General features: G+C 34.6%; 1 long non-coding RNA gene across 2 annotated transcripts; it reads left to right on the top strand.

Moving 5' to 3' along the window:
- The first annotated feature begins 1835 nt into the window (after positions 1-1835).
- Positions 1836-4840, top strand: LOC148305892 (uncharacterized). 2 transcript variants are annotated; one of them, XR_015838090.1, is made up of 3 exons: positions 1836-1863; positions 2381-2796; positions 3812-4840. It is a non-coding gene; the product is annotated as an uncharacterized LOC148305892 (long non-coding RNA). The 2 variants fall into 2 exon arrangements; XR_015838091.1 differs by lacking the exon at positions 1836-1863 and adding an exon at positions 1978-2278.
- Positions 4841-8608: the final 3768 nt, after the last annotated feature.

The following is an 8608-nucleotide window of genomic DNA, read 5'->3' as shown; positions in this document are numbered from 1 at the left end:
GACAACGGTTAGATGGACAAGAGCCTAAGCAACCATGTGAGAAGTATTTCGCCACCATTTTTGACATATTCTGCGGCAAAATTGTCGAATCCTAAAGCCTTTCCATTTTTCAAGGACTTAGTGGCATTTTTAGTTTCTTCCATACTTGTCTCTCTTGAAACATCATTCACACATATTCGGGGAAATGTACTTGCGTCACTAACGTTATTAATAATTACAATATTTACAACACTTTGAGTGTGTCCAAATACTTGTTCACAAAATCTGGATTATCTCCAATTACACGAGTTATTTTCATATTATCTTTTGAAATCTCATCAAAGATGAAGAAGAATATGAAAATACGTAATTGCCCAGACTTCCATATTTTCCTTCAACTTTGATGTCATGTCATGTCAACATGTCAAAAAATAAAATTACAATATTCATGGATTCCTTTCACATGTGGGTAGTTAATAAATAGATTTGGTATGCTGATAGTGGCACCATCAGTTTTGAAAATTTTGAACTATATATGTAGCTTACTCCAATTGAACATTAGCATTAAAAAAATCGATCAACCATCTTTTTTCATATAACAAAAAAGTTAGATATTTCATTTCAAGTTGACACCTATAGTATAAATATGCTTTTCAGTATGGCTAGGATTGACTGAATTGACAGGTCATCATTTAATTTTACAATGTTCAAGTAAATTATTCAATACCACAGACTTTTAAAATAATATAATAAAAAAATAACAGAAAATATTTCCCTTTATACGAAAAAAATACTCCGTACCGTCTAAAACACACTTTGTCTGATTTCTTATGTTATATTTGACTGAAGAAATCGGAATTACACCGAAATATGCATCGTAACACTCTATATCATACGCATCTGATATAGAGTGTTACGATGCACTTTCGGCTAAAGATTTAAATCGGTCGTTGCAACGTACCCCTGTTGCATATAACCCCGTCTTCCCCTATGTTTGATTTCATTTGCCAGTTGTTTTGTATTGTTTTTGGTAGATATCATATTGCTATGTGGAGATTAAAAAATATGCGCAGATTAAAACGTCGGCGGCATTGCATAATTATTTATTTGTTATTGATACATAATTTCAATTTAAATTAAAGTGGATATTTATTTTCCCAGATCGAGTTGAGGTCATTTTAACAAGCCAATGACATTCTGGACTTATCGGCACTTAAAAACTAAAAATAAATGTGAAATAAGCAAATCATTTGTTTTCTCCCCAAAAAGGTGATAGATATCTTTATCTATCTGTTATTTTCTTCAGAAATTATTTTTTTTTTAAAACGTAAATAATGGGAAGATGGGAAGAGAAAGAAGACGTTTCTGGAGAAATCATGTGGAAAGAGGGAGTTTGGATCGAGTGGTGAGGATAGCAGCGGACAGCAGCATAAGCGGGATCAGACCCCCAGGAAGACTATCCAAACAATGGACGGATAGCTGGTCTTCCACCTCCGGGTGGAAGGACAAAGTCCTAAAAAAAGAAGAAGAAGAAGCAATCTAGAAAATTCTACGAGTGGCTTCCGTCACACACAAACCCACTCATCAACAAATTGGGATAATACGACGAGGAAAACCTTTTCAGGTTCACATACAGACTACCGAAAAATGATTTAATATTCGGCAATACCCAGTTACTCCTTGACTTAAACTCGTGTCCCATCAGGAATGTATGTACTCTACACAAATATTACCTCCTTCAAGAACTCTAGACTCTAGACGACAGCCGGAATGTTAAAAGTACCTACTTGGTTGTTGCTCTTCGAAAACAATAACGCGCTTTTGTCTATTAATAATACTATTGTCTATGTATCGCTATCGGCGGCGTCGTGCTTATCCTTAATGGTAATTATTGTAATAATTATTAATTTAATCAAAAGTTTTCTGTCAAAATTGCATATTTCAGCGAGGGAAACTAGCGTTTTTTCATGACAGTTAGTGTTCTTGGTAAAACCAAATTGTTTCCCCTTAATAACGACATATAATGACGACAGTTGCATCTGTCAAAATTGAAACCGTGCAAGTTCTCAGTAGCTATCACGCGCCGCGTCATCGTTGCGAAATGGCCCGCTTTTGGTACTTTTTAAATTCAGATAAGTAACTACAATTACTTCTCTGAGATCTGGCGACCCTAGTGATGTGACCGTCAATCAATAGTGAATGCAACACAGTATATAAAGTGACCACTGAAGCAAATTTATTGGATTGTCGACACATACAAATTCTTCTTTAATTTGTATTTATTTATACTACTAGTAAGGTAGGGTAGGAAGTAGTTGTGTGCTTGTGTGGCACGCAGGACATTGCTCATATGCTTATCATCATGTACATTTTTTTAATTTCATTACGGTTTTGTTTGCAGAATACACAAACCTTTTCTGCCGAAACTCGTCTTGTTTGAAAAATAGATGGAGCCTACTGTAGCTCCTGCCAAGGCTGAGCCGGGAGATGCAGAAGGGGATACTCTCCTTCTCTCTGCTGGAGAAGGGGCACTACTCGAGGATTACTGTAATTTACGACAATGTTATGTGGACTTGTCGTACTCCAGGATTATTTACCCAGATCGTCCTATAATCAAGGAGGAACCAGGAAGTGACGATGATATTCTCCATACTGGGGAATACCTGAACGAGGAGCCAGCTGTACCGGGGACTGCTACTGATCTACATTACAAAGTAATATCTAGCGATATCACGATCGTAACTGAGATAGACATTGATCTTCCTGACATCAAACAGGAATGCGCGGATTCCTTGAGGAGACTTGAAGCTGAATCTAGTAAGTAGAATTTTGTTGTATGAAGTAAATAATCTACACCTGTATGACGCGGTTCAGAGAGAGATGCCGAGCATAGCGCATTTATTTATTTATTTAAACATTATGTACAGAAAACAAATAAGTACATTGGCGGGCTTTTTGCTAAAAAGCAATATATTCCAACCAACCAAAAACAGACTACATTAGTTATATTGATCAAAACGTTTGCAATCGAAACATATATAGCTGTTTGCAATCAAATGGAAGATAGTACTTGAACATTAAAAAAACCTAAATTAAGGAGGTAGAGGGAAAAACTAAGGGAGGAGGTTTGATGGACAGTTAGGATTCTAATAATAAATAGTAATGTCACAGACGTTTCTTAAAAGTTATTAGAGAAGGTGCATTTGTTTACGCGGAGAGGTAATTCATTCCATAGTCTGGCCGCTTGAACAGAGAAGGAATTACTGAAGACTGATGTGTCATGGCGAGGAATGGAAAGTGTTCTTTCTTGGGAAGAACGAAGTCAAAGACTATGATCTGAGAGAGATATAAAATTTTCTGCCAGATATTTGGGTGCATTGGGGTTGTGAATAATGAGAAGGTGAAACATGGTCATATTTTTTTAACTGAAAATGTATCGGATGCTTTTTACTGTTTTAGTAAATCATTTCATTGCTGGAGGCCTGACATGTTGTTGTATAACTAAATAAAACAAAAAACATGAAATCATGTTATTCAAACCTCTTTCATCTGTTATATTTCGATTAAGAATTAAAATCTATGTATTCGAAACTAATTACCCTTTCAACCGTTTCGTCATTCAACCAAAAAATATTTGTCGAACAAAAATTATATCAACTTTTTTTATGCGACATTCACGATTAAATTGTTCTTCTCCACCATTGTTTACCATCGGTGACCAATTTCCAATGCACTGCACAAGGAAAGAGTGAGCAGCTGTGTAAGATTTCATGTTGGTGCCTGTAGTTAAAGATATACACTACACTTTATAACATTTTCTTTTTGATTTCAGATTTACTTACAAGTGATATAAAATCTACATTTATAGAGAATTCAAATCTCCTTCCTTCTAACGGTCTCGGAGAAATAACATCATCGTGCTCAACGAAACGGAACCTAGGGTTACGCAAGATGTCAGATCATTCGGAGAAGAAACGATTATCTTATCCAGAGAAAAGCTATTTAAAGCCTAGCCTGTCCACTCATAGCGGTGAGAAGCACTTTTCTTGTTCAGAGTGTGATTTTAAATGTACACAGAAATGGAATTTAAAGAGTCACATGTCCACTCATAGTAGTGCAAAGCCCTTCTCTTGCTCAGAGTGTGATTATAAATCCTCCCAGAAAAGTTATTTAAAGAGACACATTTTAATACATAGTGGTGAAAAACCCTTCTCTTGTTCAGAGTGTAATTATAAGTGTTCACGGAAAGTGGTTTTAAAGCAACACATGTTAACTCACACAGGTGAGAAACCATTCTCTTGTTCAGAGTGTGATTATAAGTGTTCACTGAAAGTGGTTTTAAAGGAACACATGTTTGCTCACACAGGTGAGAAACCCTTCTCTTGTTCAGAGTGTAATTATAAGTGTTCACGGAAAGTGGTTTTAAAGGAACACATGTTTACTCACACAGGTGAGAAACCTTTCTCTTGTTCAGAGTGTGATTATAAGTGTTCACGGAAAGTGGAATTAAAGAAACACATGTTAACTCACACAGGTGAGAAACCATTCTCTTGTCTAGAATGTGATTATAAATGTTCCCGGAAACGGTGTTTAAGGAATCACATTTTAACTCATAGTGGTGACAAACCCTTCTCTTGTTCAGTGTGTGATTATAAATGTTGCCTGAAATGGCATTTAAAACTTCACATGTCTACTCACAGTGGTGACAAACCCTTCTCTTGTTCAATGTGTGATTATAAATGCTCCCGGAAACAGTATTTAAAGAATCACATTTTAACTCATAGTGGTAACAAACCCTTCTCTTGTCCAGTGTGTGATTATAAATGTTACCAGAAATGGCATTTAAAAGTTCACATGTCTACTCACAGTGGTCACAAACCCTTCTCTTGTTCAATGTGTGGTTATAAATGTTCCCAGAAACAGAATTTAAAGAAACACATTTTAACTCATAGTGGTGAAAACCCATTCTCTTGTCCAGAGTGTGATTATAAATGTTGCCAGAAAGTGCATTTAATGGTTCACATGTCCCATCACAGTGGTGACAAACCCTTCTCTTGTTCAGAGTGTAATTATAAGTGTTCACGGAAAGTGGTTTTAAAGGAACACATGTTTACTCACACAGGTGAGAAACCCTTCTCTTGTTCAGAGTGTGATTATAAGTGTTCACGGAAAGTGGAATTAAAGAAACACGTGTTAACTCACACAGGTGAGAAACCATTCTCTTGTCTAGAATGTGATTATAAATGTTCCCGGAAACAGTATTTAAAGAATCACATTTTAACTCATAGTGGTGACAAACCCTTCTCTTGTTCAGAGTGTGATTATAAATGTTTACGAAAAAGCCATTTAAAGCGTCACCTGTCCATTCATAGTGGTGACAAACCATGAAGCGTCACCTGTCCACTCGTAGATGTGAGAAAGTATTATCTTGTTCAGAGTGTGATTATAAATGTTCACAGGAAAGCCATTTAGCATAAAAGCTCACACTGGTGAGAATCCCTTCGTAAAGTAGTTTTAAAATTGAAATGGGTCGAGTGGGTGGGTGGGTAAAAAAAATACTCTTTAGATTATTTTTTAAAGAACTGGTATTATAGATATTGGTCGAAAGTCTGTCAGTTGTGTGGGAGAAGGTATTTTAGGCAGTGGGTTTATACTGACCATTTTCCAGTTGAAAATTGGGTCAGTGAAAAATTGATGATGTGCGTGATAATTGGTTAGATGGAATCAATGACAAAAGTCGCTCTCTCCTTTCAAGAACGTCATAAATCAAAAATCGACAATTTTCAGTTGTGCATGTTTTCGGAATGCCCAAATAATGTACTATATCCCAGCAAAAGCGGCATATTTTTAACTTAATATTTACCTGCTACAGGGCAGAAAGTGTTGTTTTTGCATTTTGAAGAAAAGGTACTGTTTAATTATTTTTTTAAATATACCAAATATTTTTCAAATGGAGAAAAAACCTCCAGGTTTTACCTAAAAAGTCTGTTGCACAGTAAAAAGTTCAGTAAGTAGCTTGATATTTATTTTTAATACATTGTATTATATTTTTCAACTTTAAAAACGTTCTCCTGAAAAATCAAGTTTTTTGATTTATGACGTTTTTGAAAGGAATGAGCGAAGTGAGCTACTCAATAGATTAGATTTCTTTGTTTACTTCCAATTCAGCAACGCGAGTGAACGAAAAGAAATTACTATATAAAAGACTACGATATTTATATATATATATATATATATATATATATATATATATATATATATATATATATATATATATATATATATATATATATATATATATATATATATATATATATATATATATATATATATATATATGTATATATATGTATATATATATATATATATATATATATATATATATATATATATATATATATATATATATATATATATATATATATATATATATATATATATATATATATATATATATATATATATATATATATATATATATATATATATATATATATATATATATATATATATATATATATATAACCATATCCGCTCCCTAGTTGGAGCATATGGAGTATCTCTTCATTCCTCACAAAGTCAAACCACCGCACGCCTAAGATTCTCCGCAAACACCTATTCTCGGCGCTTAGTACACGGCTGCTCTGGGCCCTTGTAAGGTGCCATGTTTCACAGCCGTATAAGAGAACAGGAGCAATGCAGGCATTGTATAGGCGGCATTTGGTTTTCACCGAGTATAAATCCGATCTCCAGACAGCCTTCATACTGTTAAATGCGGACCCAGCGAGTCCTAATCGCACTCCCAGTTCCTTTTGAAGGCTGCCATTTTCGCGTACATCCCAAGTACTTGAAACTCTCGAAATATTTATAATAAAAGTAATAAATTAAAATATTTTGTTTAAATGTTCCTTTGCCCTGAATCTGTATTTATATCGTCTGCGTTTTTATCTCTCAGACTAAAAATCAGACGTCTATTGCACTTTTGCGCTATTATCCTGGTGCCAATGATCAAATCAAAACTTAGAGTAAATATGAATTAAAATAACTTTTAATATATTTATATTTTTTCACCGTGGTCACCCGATGAGAAGTTTGCATTCTTAACTAGCGACAACTCTACATGTTTGGAAAGATAACTACGCCGAATGGATCAATACAATCCTTTATAGGTTGAGTATGTTAAATTAGATATTCCTCCCGACTGATAATACCCTTATTAAGACATTACCAAACACTCTCTTTATGTCTTGATAAGACGAAACGCGTCATATATTATCATATTATATCGCTCACTCCTTTCAAGAACGTCATAAATCAAAAAACTTGATTTTTCAGGAGAACGTTTTTGTATTAAAAATAAATATCAAGCCACTTATTGAACTTTTTACTTTGCAACAGATCTTTTTAAGTAAAACCTGACGGTTTTTTCTCCATTTAAAAAATATTTAGTTAATTTAAAAAAATAATTAAACAATACCTTTAATTAAAAATGCAAATCAACACTTTCTGCCCTGTAGCGGGTAAATATTAAGTTAAAAATATGCCTCTTTTGCTGGGATATAGTACATTTTCTGGGCATTCCGAAAACATGCACAACTGAAAATTGTCACTTTTTGATTTATGACGTTCTTGAAACGAGTGAGCGATATGTGTAAATAAAAGTAGAATTCAATCCAATAACCGAGTTGAATTTTGGATATACTATTCAAATTGATATATCGTAATCGTGTAGGAGAAAGTGACCAACTAACAAAAAGTAAAATGTTCAGGAGGGTCATTTAAGTCACTTTTGCTTGGCAATAAAATAAACATCAATGCAGTTAGTCATTTTTACCAAGTCAATATATTATACTTCCAAGTTTAAAATCCTTTGGGATGTTTTCAGGGCAATATTAAGCTAGTAAGATATCAAATAGTCAATGATCACGCTTTTGTAGGGATGGAAAGATTGATAAAGACATAGAAAGGAGAGTGAATGCTGGGAACAGAGTGAATGGTGCACTAAAATCAGTTTTAGCAAATAAAAATCTATCAGCGGAAGCTAAACTGGCAGTGCACAATGGAGTTCTGGTTCCAACCCTTATGTATGGAAGCGAAGCATGGAGTTGGCAAAAGAAGGATGAAAGCAGACTGAATGCAGTCGAAATGCGATCCCTCAGACGAATGTGTGGCAAAACGATGTTTGATAGATGTTCGAATGATGAAATAAGGAAAGAATGTAAGGCTGAGATAAGCATTATCGATAAAATTAAGAAAGGTGTGTTGAGATGGTTTGGACATGTGGAGCGTATGAGTGAAGAAAGAACGGTTAAACAAATTTATGAGGCGAATGTAGTTGGAAAAAGAAGCAGAGGACGACCGAGGAAAACTTGGCACAATCAGGTATGTCAAATACTTGGAAGCGGCCGGGTCAGGAGTCGTAATAATCGTCAGGTATGTATGAGGAGACGCATGAATGTAGAAGAGGCGAAGAATGTTTGCAAAGACAGAGTGGTGTGATTCTCTCTGCCTACCCCTGCGGAGAAGCGGCGTGATGGTTAGTTAGTTAGTTAGTTAGTAACACTTGGTCACTTTCTCCTGTATGACTACGATATTATAATTCAACATGATATATTAATTAAATACCGAA

This window comes from Brachycentrus maculatus, unplaced genomic scaffold (genome assembly GCF_059751285.1).
Source record: "Brachycentrus maculatus isolate JH-2025_06_01 unplaced genomic scaffold, ASM5975128v1 h1tg000259l, whole genome shotgun sequence".
NCBI lineage: Eukaryota > Metazoa > Arthropoda > Insecta > Trichoptera > Brachycentridae > Brachycentrus > Brachycentrus maculatus.
The sequence above is the reverse complement of the archived record's forward strand: the minus strand, read 5'-3'. Positions and strand labels throughout refer to the sequence as shown.